The 10,185-nt window shown below is 46.5% G+C and overlaps 1 pseudogene; it reads right to left on the bottom strand.

Annotated features, from left to right (window-relative positions):
* Nucleotides 1-6,564: 6,564 nt before the first annotated feature.
* LOC131893828 (BTB/POZ domain-containing protein KCTD20-like) lies at nt 6,565-7,636 on the bottom strand (annotated as a pseudogene).
* Between the last annotated feature and the right edge of the window lie 2,549 nt (nt 7,637-10,185).

Here is a 10,185-nt window from a genome sequence, read left to right as displayed (position 1 = left end):
ACAGAGTGAGTTCCAGGAAAGGCGCAAAGCAACACACAGAGAAACCCTGTCTCGAAAAACCAAAAAAAAAAAAGGAATAATTTAAAATGACTCACCTTTAATCCCAGCACTCTGGAGGCAGAGGAAGAAGCAGAAGGATCTCTGAGTTCAAGGCCAGCCTGGTCTAGATAGTGACTTCTAGGCTAACTAGGCCGACAGAGACTATCTTTTAAAGAAAACAAAAATGTGTGTCTCTGTGTGTATATATACATATATCTGAAAATACACAAATATATTTATCAAGGTGGTTTTTCAAGCTTTTGTCTAAAGGGACTTTGGGCAGTGGAGGGACTCTACACAGCTAATGGGCTTTAGATTGCCAAAATAGATGCTGAGCTGTAATAGTGGAAATGCTAGGTGATGTTTTGGTAAATGGTTTAAATGTCTGTCCTCCATTAGTGATGCCACAACCGTTGACAAGCATTTCCCCATAGATAGAGCCATAGTAAGCCAAATGAGTTCCCATCTCAGTTAATACAAGTTCAGAGTTAGAGCTGAAAGTAAAACTCAATGAGACAGTCACCCTGCCAGAAGCTGATTGCACTTCACAGTAAAGATGTTGACATTCAGTCAGGCAATGGTGGCGCACGCCTTTAATCCCAGCACTCGAGAGGCAGAGGCAGGCGGATCTCTGTGAGTTCGAGGCCAGCCTGGGCTACCAAGTGAGTTTCGGGAAAACCAAAAAAAAAAAAAAAAAAAAAAAGATGTTGACATTCACTAAGTGGAAAGTTACTTAATCCTTTGGTACTATAGTTCTGTTATGGTGTTGGGAGGTTAGCCTAGTGGTTAAGCACCAGCCTGACCAGGCCTGAGAAGGCCATGGTTCAGTGTGTAGCACAAGGGTGAAAAAAGCTTTTTCAGCCAAGCAGTGGTGACACACGCCTTTAATCCCAGCACTCGGGAGGCAGGGACAGTCTGATCTACAGAGGGAGGGGGAGTTGCAGAGATGGCTCAGAGGTTAAGAGTACTGGCTGCTCTTCCAGAGGTCCTGAGTTCAATTCCCAGTAACCATATGACTGTAGTGAGGTCTGGTGCCCTCTTCTGGCCTGCAGGCATGCATGCAGACAGAACACTGTATAAATAGTAAGTAAATCTTTAAAAAATATAAATAAATAAATAATCAAGAGATTTAAAAAAGAACAACATACTAAAAGGGTATCCTTTTGTCACACAATGTTCAGCATCCTAATGAACCCAAAAAAGTGTATGTTGAGAAAAGATGTCATTAATTTGAAAACTATTTATACTGCTTCCAAATTATGCTGCTTTCCAGTTAATATCTATTTATTTCTGAAGCTCTCACTTGGATTTCCCTCTCCTCAGTGTTGGATGTAAATTGATTCACAGGAGAGGCCAGGCCTTCCCCTGTGGGCCTATGAAATACCCACAGGAGTAGATTACAGACCTCCATGAATATAAAAGGCCATTTCAGAGTGCTTTTTTCAAGCCTACAAATAAGAGCAGGCTCCTGCCATAAAGAACACTTCCCCTGAAGTGAAGCAGGGTAGGGTTTATAAAACCAAACCCCACAATCACATCACACCAGAATGGGTGGGGGGAGGAGCAAGAGGTTTCGGCATTTTCAGTCCAGTTGATTAAAATCATCTGTTGAATGTTGTAAAACAATCGACCTTCAGAAGCCGCAGGTGCAGCTGCCTGAGAATATTCTGCTGGGCTCTGTAGGATGTGCTCAGCTGCCGGGGAGCAGCTGGGGAAGACTAGGATATTAGGGAGTTATTTCTGGGGCATTTCATTCCCCACTGGTCTTAGGGAAAGTCAAACCATTGACTTGTTATAAAAGGAGTTGTATTGTGTCCTCAGGTACCTGAATTTAACAGAGGCTGTTCATTGTTTGGCCACATTCAACAACCAGTTAGTTAAGCAGGGCATGACATTAAACCTAGAAGAGAGGGACATGAAGACCTGGGAGACCCATGAGTAAGGTGGTCACCTATAATTGCGATCAAACCAGCCTTAGAATCAGAAATTGATTTTTAGGAAAATATGTCATCTATAAGGACCAGCTGTTATTTGGATGCATAGTCAGGCATAACTCACTAAAGACATTAGACAATTTATATATATTATATATATATAATTTTTAGAAGCAGCAGAACTAGTAAAAACAAATTTTGTGTGTCAGAGTCCAGCCCTGGGTAGCCATTGGGGCTAACTGTATAGGAAGCATTATTATTACCATGAGTCCATAAGGAAGCAAGGACATGGTGATCCCTATCTCTAAATGTCTACTATGCATTCCTCAAGCTTTGACTGTGGTGTGTGTGTGTGTGTGTGTGTAGACCCATTGGCTTCCAGGTTTGTAATGGGAGCAGGGTTGAAGAGCTGGTCCCCATCATTTCTGGAAGGTGACTGGAAGGGCTCTTCCTCCTCAGGTGGTAGTGGATTCTTTTCCCCTGACTGTGTTGGATCCACGGGGTGACACCTGTGACCTAGTGTTTAAATGAGTGCCCAGGGCTAAGCCTGTTGTGCTGACTGGCCCCGGGGCAGAGCCTCTCTCTTATTTATTTAACACTCTCTCGGGAACTTTTTACAGAATCAGGTAATCAGTTGCCTCTGAGCCCTGGAATTAGCTTTTGCTAAGAGGAGAATTGAAAGCCAGGCTAGAAGGCACGTCCAAGTGTACTAGCGTGCAGGTCCCATACCAGTTGTCAGGTATGTACAAGGTTCCCTATTCACGGCATCCACATATGTCCATGCGGGAGACACCGAGGGCTGTCATTGGTACTTGCCTTGTCCTTCCTTGAGAGTGGGTGCTAACACTTTAAGATCTTCCACCGGGCGAGAGATCCATCCCCCTGCCGTGTGAGACATGGGGAGCAATACATCTTTTTTATAGATAAGGAAGAGGTTTTCCTGGTCTGGCTTACCATGAGACATAATAACATTAATAAATAGTTTCTATTTGCTGTAGGAAATTTTTCCTAATGGGGGGGTGTTAGGCAAGCGATATCTGTTTTCATTGAGGCTTTACCCAGCATGTATAGCGGCTTTCCCATAGCTGCATAGGTGACCCTGTACCCCTGATTTTAGCTTTTGGCCTGTATATCATTTCCTTTCTCCAGAAAACCTTATGTCATTAGGGCCTCATTGCTGGGAGGAGTGTCCGGTGACTTCTGTGAGGGTTCCATGACCCCTCCCACTTAGAGGCATACCGACCTTAGCAAGCCCAGGGGTGACTGCTTTGAGCAGACACAGCAAGAGTCGAAGATGGCAGTTGTTCGACCTAGAAGATACTGTGCAGCAGCATCTGTGGGTTTTTTGTTTGTTTGTTTGTTTTTTTAACAAATAAAAATACTTTATTGGGGCTGGAGAGATGGCTCACTGGTTAAGAGCACTGACTGCTCATCCAGAGGATCTGAGTTCAAATCCCAGCATCTGTAACTGCAGTCATGGGAGATCCGACAGCCATTTCTGGCCCCCAAGAGCACTGTGGTACACAGACACACATGCAGGCAGAACACCCTTCCACATAAAAATAAAAGATTAAAGAATACATTTTAAAAAATACTTTATGGGGTTGGGGATTTAGCTCAGTGGTAGAGCGCTTGCCTAGCAAGCGCAAAACCCTGGGTTCGGTCCTCAGCTCCAGAAAAATAAATAAATAAATAAATAAATATAAAAAATACTTTATTATAGAAAAAGCATCCCGTACACAGGATCCATAAACACTGGTGGGTGAACAAGTGCAACATCAAAAGTCAATACAGAGTAAAAGGCAAAACCTACAGGCAATTTTTGCCATTGGGAAAAAATGTAATTTTCTCGGAACTGATCCCATCCAGACACAAATGTGACTCTGCCTCCTGGGAAGGTGGCATGTCCTGCTGTGCTCCCTGCACCTGCCTCAGAAGCTGAGGGTGGCAGCAGGTTGCAGCGAGTGCAGCACTAAACTTAAAAAATCAACTCTGGGGGTTGGGGATTTAGCTCAGTGGTAGAGCGCTTGCCTAGCAAGCGCAAAACCCTGGGTTCGGTCCTCAGCTCCGGAAACAAAACAAAACAAAAAGACAAAATAACAAAAAAAAAATCAACTCAGCACACAGTTTGGGTTGAAGCCTGTGCTCTGAACACTCCTTCTCCCTAAGACACATCCTCTGACTGAGAGGATGCCCCCTCCTGCACACTCTATTGAGGGGCGGGTAAAGTGACTTTGGCGACTGTACCAATCTCTTCAGTCTTCTTTGACTTCTGCCGTCACCTTTTCCCACCAGGGAGAGCCATGTCATTTTTGACATTCTGATAACTGTGTCCCCGTTCTCCAACTCCTTACTGGCAGGTGTTTCTTGTCAACTACACAGGCTACAAGGATACGCTGAACAGTCAAGCCTCAAGTTCGGGTTATCTTTTGTCTTGCTAAGATGCTCTGAGTCTCCGGGGAAAGTCCCTTGTCTCATGTGACCATGCCTGTGCACAGCCCAGCTTATGTATTCAGGCACTTACAAAAGACACATGAGCCCCAAATCCATCCTTTTATTAGAGAAGTCCTCTCACTCATATAGCCAGTAACCAACTCCAGAGACGACGATTGTGCCCCAGCCCTTGATCCTGCAAGGACCACTGAAGAATGTCCCAACTCTGGGACAGCAGGAGAGACTGGAGGGGAGGCACCAAACTACAGTGACAGTGAAATTTAGGTAAAGGGGTGCAAGGATGGGGCTGAGGGTGCTAAAGAAGCCTCCTCTCCACAACCTGTGTCTCAGCCTTTAGTCACTGTCATCCAGTCCCCCCATCAGCCTAGATCTGCCCCCTACTCAAACCCCAGGGGCTGGAGCCACAGCACATTAACTTATTTGGGGTGCAGGGTAAGACCTAGTTCATAAAAGGCAGTGACCAACTCCAAAGGACAAGGACTGTGTTCACACCTCAACACTGCACACATCTCTCACACACACATACACAATCACACTCCAGTGGCCATTGATTAGCACAGAGGAAACACCACAGAACCAGTGCCTGGGCCAGTCAGCTGCTAGTGGGCAACCATGTAGCACCAACAGAGTCAAGGCCAAACCTGACCTCAAACACGAGGCAATCAACTTCCCAGAAGTAACTTCTGGACGCAGATAACCTTAACCCATATTCAACCTCACCAAGACACCAAGGATCCCCACAAAGACTGGGGCTGCTTAGTTACCCTTCAGTTCTTTTCTGAGCAAGGAAGATCTCTCACCAACTCCCACTGTGATGCTGCACAACACAGTAAACACCCTTTGAAGAACATTCTTGCTCTTCAGTCCTGGAGAGGGGCTTCCCAAGCCTGACTTTACTGCCATCAAATAGTATACTATACGGTTCCTAATGGGAGCGGACTTCAACAACCAACCATGTTCTCTAAGGAACTTGAAGGAAACAGCTTACATGCACCACCTATGATGGGAAAATGCCCAGGGTGGAGGACCGACTCAAAGGTCAACTTCTACCAGGAAGTAAGATAATCCCAGACACACGGCTGTCTGACTCTTGACTCTGCAAACAGCCATGGAAATGTCAGAGGAAGGGGCTGAGGACTGATTTGGATTGCCATCTACCACACATGTAAGAGTGAACAGATCAAACCAAATAACAAAGCCTGGACCTAACCCTGGGGAGAACAGTAGTATCATTTTCTTACCATGTTTGAGCAGCTTATGAGCTACTTAAAAAAAAAAAAAAAGAAAGAAAGAAAGAAAGAATGTGAATGTATTGGTGTGAGAACTCTGGAGCGGCACTTGCCCAGGTGATGATTTCCGTCCAGCTCACCACAACCCTCCTCCCTGGAGCTCACAGGAAAGTACCAGGTTTCCCACCACACCCACAGCACCTCGCTGTCCCAGGGTACAGGTCCCGCTGGCCTGATCTGGAGTCTTTCTGCCACCCAATTTCCAAGTTTTGCTTCCAAATGAAGCGTCAGTTTGGGCTCGGAATCCTGAGGCCAAAGGGTCAAGGATCTTCCTGCTGCGGCCCCTGTCTCATGTGTCAGATTATTCCCGTGCTAATGAAAAGCAGAGCTGAGGAGCCTCAGCTCTTGGGGGTTCCTTTCAGCCATTCTATCCAGATGGCATCTGGGTGCAGCACCCAGGAACTGCCTTTCATCCACCCAGGCACACCTCCTCAGCGGGGCACACCTGCCCCAGCACACAGACTGTTTCCTTTGACATTTGGTCCTTTGGCTCTTAAGCCATTTGTCTGATGCAAAACCCACCCACCAGCCGTAAAGGGTGTGGGCCACTGTGCCAACCATGAGGCGACAGGAGTCCACTTCCTCTCCTGCAGTTGTACAAGACTCCAACAACAGCACCAGACTCAAAATGGTTGTTTACCAGGACTGGCTAAGCTGGTGGCCTATTTACCAGAGAGCTTCTCCACCCGGCCAGAGGCAGACTCAGAAAAGGGCACGTTAATAACTGAGAGGGGATGGGAATAGGAGGAAGCATCTCCTCGGGGTGAGGACCCACAGGAGGACAGGGAAGCCAGGTTGGGGGTACCCACATAGATTAGAGCTCTGGCAAGGGCAGATCCCTTTTGTCCCTAATCTTGGAAATCATTAGGAGCCATCTGAGAGAGTGGAGCATTTAAGCGGTCAAGTTCATCGACTTTGTGGTGGGTGGTGCATTATTATCTCCTGGTCTTCCATGACGTCCTCTCCAGCAGCCACCAAGTTAGTGAGGGATTTGCTGCGAACCCACTGGAAATACACATGGCCGACTCTTTCCTTCCTCCTTTCCCATGACATCTGGATAAAGGGGCATAGCACGTAATTGTAGATCACTTCAGACCTCCCACCAGGTCTCCTCTTGATCTTTTCTTTACAGGTAGGGTAGCCATCAATTCCAATGTGAATGTTCTTCAGGCCCCGTTGTTTTTTAACGCTGTTTTAGCAATATCTTGATTCTCGATATACCTGAAGAACCTGTAGAGCTTGGAGCTGTAGAGAATTTGGGAATACTCTTTCCCCGTGGGTGGGGGGGGGGTGGTCTTCATCCCAGTCCACAGAATCCTCATCTGTCAGCACAACAATGTGGCATTCTCGCTCCCCTTTCTTGGCACAGCCCACCACGATGGGCAGAATCAGTTCCTCGAGGTAGTGATCAAACTGCTTGTGGGCACCATCGTTGGACAGCTGGTGAAGTAAAGCACTCAGGTCTTGACATCGGATAGTGTTGAAGTCAAAGTTAACGCAGAGATAGTCACACGTGTCCCTCAGATCTGGGATAGAGATGCCATCGGGACAGTTGATGATGCCAGCTTTGTAATAATACAGCACTGTGCGGGACACCGTGGCACTGAGGCCTTCTGCAGTCTCATACTCCCCCGTTTCACTGGGCCTTGTGAAGTTGTATTCTCTTCCTGGTCCAAACATTCTTCCCAACATGGTATCCAGATGAGCGGTGAAAATCTGAGGATTTACCACAAAACGTGTGCCATCTACAAGAAGTGTCACTTTCTCTGGGGCCTGGGGGTGAGAGCTACCTCCAAAGCCTAGGCCGCTGTTTCCAAATCTCTCTGAAACAATGATGAAGGGCTTGTGGCTCCGCCTGCTTCCACTCTGGAAGCACGAGGCCTTGCTGTCTTCGAGAAGTGGCATTATGCGAGGATATGGAAGGCTTGCTGGCTGAGGGGCATAGTCAAATGCAAAGTGGGCTTAATAAAAGAAGGATGGCCGGGTGGTGGTGGCGCACGCCTTTAATCCCAGCACTCGGGAGGCAGAGCCAGGCGGATCTCTGTGAGTTCGAGGCCAGCCTGGACTACCAAGTGAGTCCCAGGAAAGGCGCAAAGCTACACAGAGAAACCCTGTCTCGAAAAACCAAAAAAAAAAAAAACAAAAAAACAAAAAAAGAAGGATGGACCCAATTATTCAGTGAGGTAATGTAATAAATTAGTATGCCCTGTGTACACACTGGCAAACCATTAGGACATGTAAGTTTCTGGGTAATACAGCTTTATCATTTTTATTAAGTTGATGTTATAAAATCTAACAGAGGGGCTGGAGAGATGGCTCAGAGGTTAAGAGCACTGGCTGTTCTTCCAAAGGTCCTGAGTTCAATTCCCAGCAACCACATGGTGGCTCACAACCATCTGTAATGAGATCTGGTGCCCTCTTTGGGCCTGCAGAGATACATACAGGCAGAATACTGTATACATAATAAATAAATAAATCTTAAAAAAAAAAAAAAAAAAAAAAAATCTAACAGAATTTAGCTGGGCGGTGGTGGCGCATGCCTTTAATCCCAGCACTCGGGAGGCAGAGCCAGGCGGACCTCTGTGAGTTCGAGGCCAGCCTGGGCTACCAAGTGAGTCCCAGGAAAGGCGCAAAGCTACACAGAGAAACCCTGTCTCAAAAAACAAAAACAAACAAACAAAAAAATCTAACAGAATTTAGCTGACTATGATACTGGGTTATTTTTGAAAATTTTTAGGCAGAGGGCACCTCTTATCCTATCCGTGTATGAGCATCTCGTTAGCTGGTTTTATCATAGATGCCTTTACACTATGAAATAAATGATAGTAGCCTCTATTGGAAATAGTTTACCTCTTAGCTGCTCTCAAGCACACAACGCCTTTTCCTAGGATGTTCCATTCTCCTTCCCCCGTCACAGAGTCAGGAGGCCTGCCTGACCCAGGATGGGGGCTTTGGAGGGAACTTAGAGTCAAACATGCTTTTCATTGAGCTCAAACAACGTATGACAATTAAAAAAAAATCTTACCCATACCCTAAAGGAGTTTATTTTTCTTTCTTTTTTTAAAAATTTGTACTTATTTATTTTATGTGTACATGTATTTTATTTGCATGTATGTCTGTGTACCACATGCATGCCTGGTGCCCTTGGAGGCCAGAAGAGGGTGTTGGATCTCCTGGAACTGGCGTAACAGATGATTGTGAACCCGGATCCTCTGCAAGAACAGCCAGGATTTGTTTTTCTCTAAGACTGAACCTAGTCATATATCCATAACCAGTATGTGGGTGGGTGTATATGGGGGCAGATAACCCTTTCATAAAGACATCAAGTTGTAGGATGATAGAATGATTCTATGAGGCAGGGAGATCTAGGCTCCTGTGTGGGCCAATTGTATATATTTGGCTCTTTTAAACTTACAGGTACTGTAACCTAGAGACCGTTAGAAAGAAAACCAGACATCTAAGGCACTCAGAAAATAGTGGCATCGGGTTATTTTTCCCCCAACTTTGTCTGTCTTTATAATTGAAAAGTAGAAAGAAAGCAAGGGTACCCAGGTGGTGCAGAACTCAGGCAGACCACGTGTGCATGGGGCAAAGGAGTTCTGAGAACAGAAGGACTATCCTGTCTCAGTTGGAGGGAGCAGGCTTAGAGAATTGAAAGAAAGAACCTAACATCCCCCCCCAACACACACACACACACACACACACACACACACACACACACACACACACAAAAAAAAAAAAAAAAAAAAAAAAAAAACCCTGCATAGCTTCTCTTTCCAGTCCTCCGCCCAACAGGTGCAGCTAAGGAACTTCGCACACAGAAAAAAACGGTCACATAGCCCTTGGTCACTCTGAGATGGGGGCCTGGACGCATTGGCTGGCAAGTCTGCAATATGCCTGGGGTCTCCGCAGGGGCAAAGAAGTTTGGGTAAGGGCCGCTCTGCTCCTGCACTGTGGCTCCCACATTCCTCAGGTCCACTCTCCCAACTGTCTCCCTTCTGCCCTTTGGGAGAAGGAGGGAAGGATGGGGAGTGGGAATTGACTAGTTTCAAGCTTTCACGAGATCATAAGCAGGGAGCTAAGAGGTGGGAAAGGGAGGGGGGAAGTGAGGAGGTGGGAGTTGTCTCCTCTTCTTTTTTTTTTTTTTTTTTTTGGTTTTTCAAGACAGGGTTTCTCTGTGTAGCTTTGGAGCCTGTCCTGGATATTGCTTTGTAGCCCAGGCTGGCCTCGAACTCACAGAGATCCGCCTTGCTCTGCCTCCCGAGTGCTGGGATTAAAGGCGTGCGCCACCACCGCCCGCCCGGCTGTCTCCTCCTCTTTAAAGGGACCAAACTGAAGATGGTAACAAGAAGAGGAGGCAGCTCCAAGTGAGACCCATGAAGTGGGGACAGGGAAGCGGAGGCGGGACAGGAGTATAGGAGGAAGGAGGTCCTTAGGCTCACAGATAAGCACTAGGGGAACCAAAAAAA

This window comes from Peromyscus eremicus, chromosome 16_21 (genome assembly GCF_949786415.1).
Source record: "Peromyscus eremicus chromosome 16_21, PerEre_H2_v1, whole genome shotgun sequence".
NCBI lineage: Eukaryota > Metazoa > Chordata > Mammalia > Rodentia > Cricetidae > Peromyscus > Peromyscus eremicus.
Note: the sequence above shows the minus strand (reverse complement) of the source record. Positions and strands in the feature narration are given on the sequence as shown.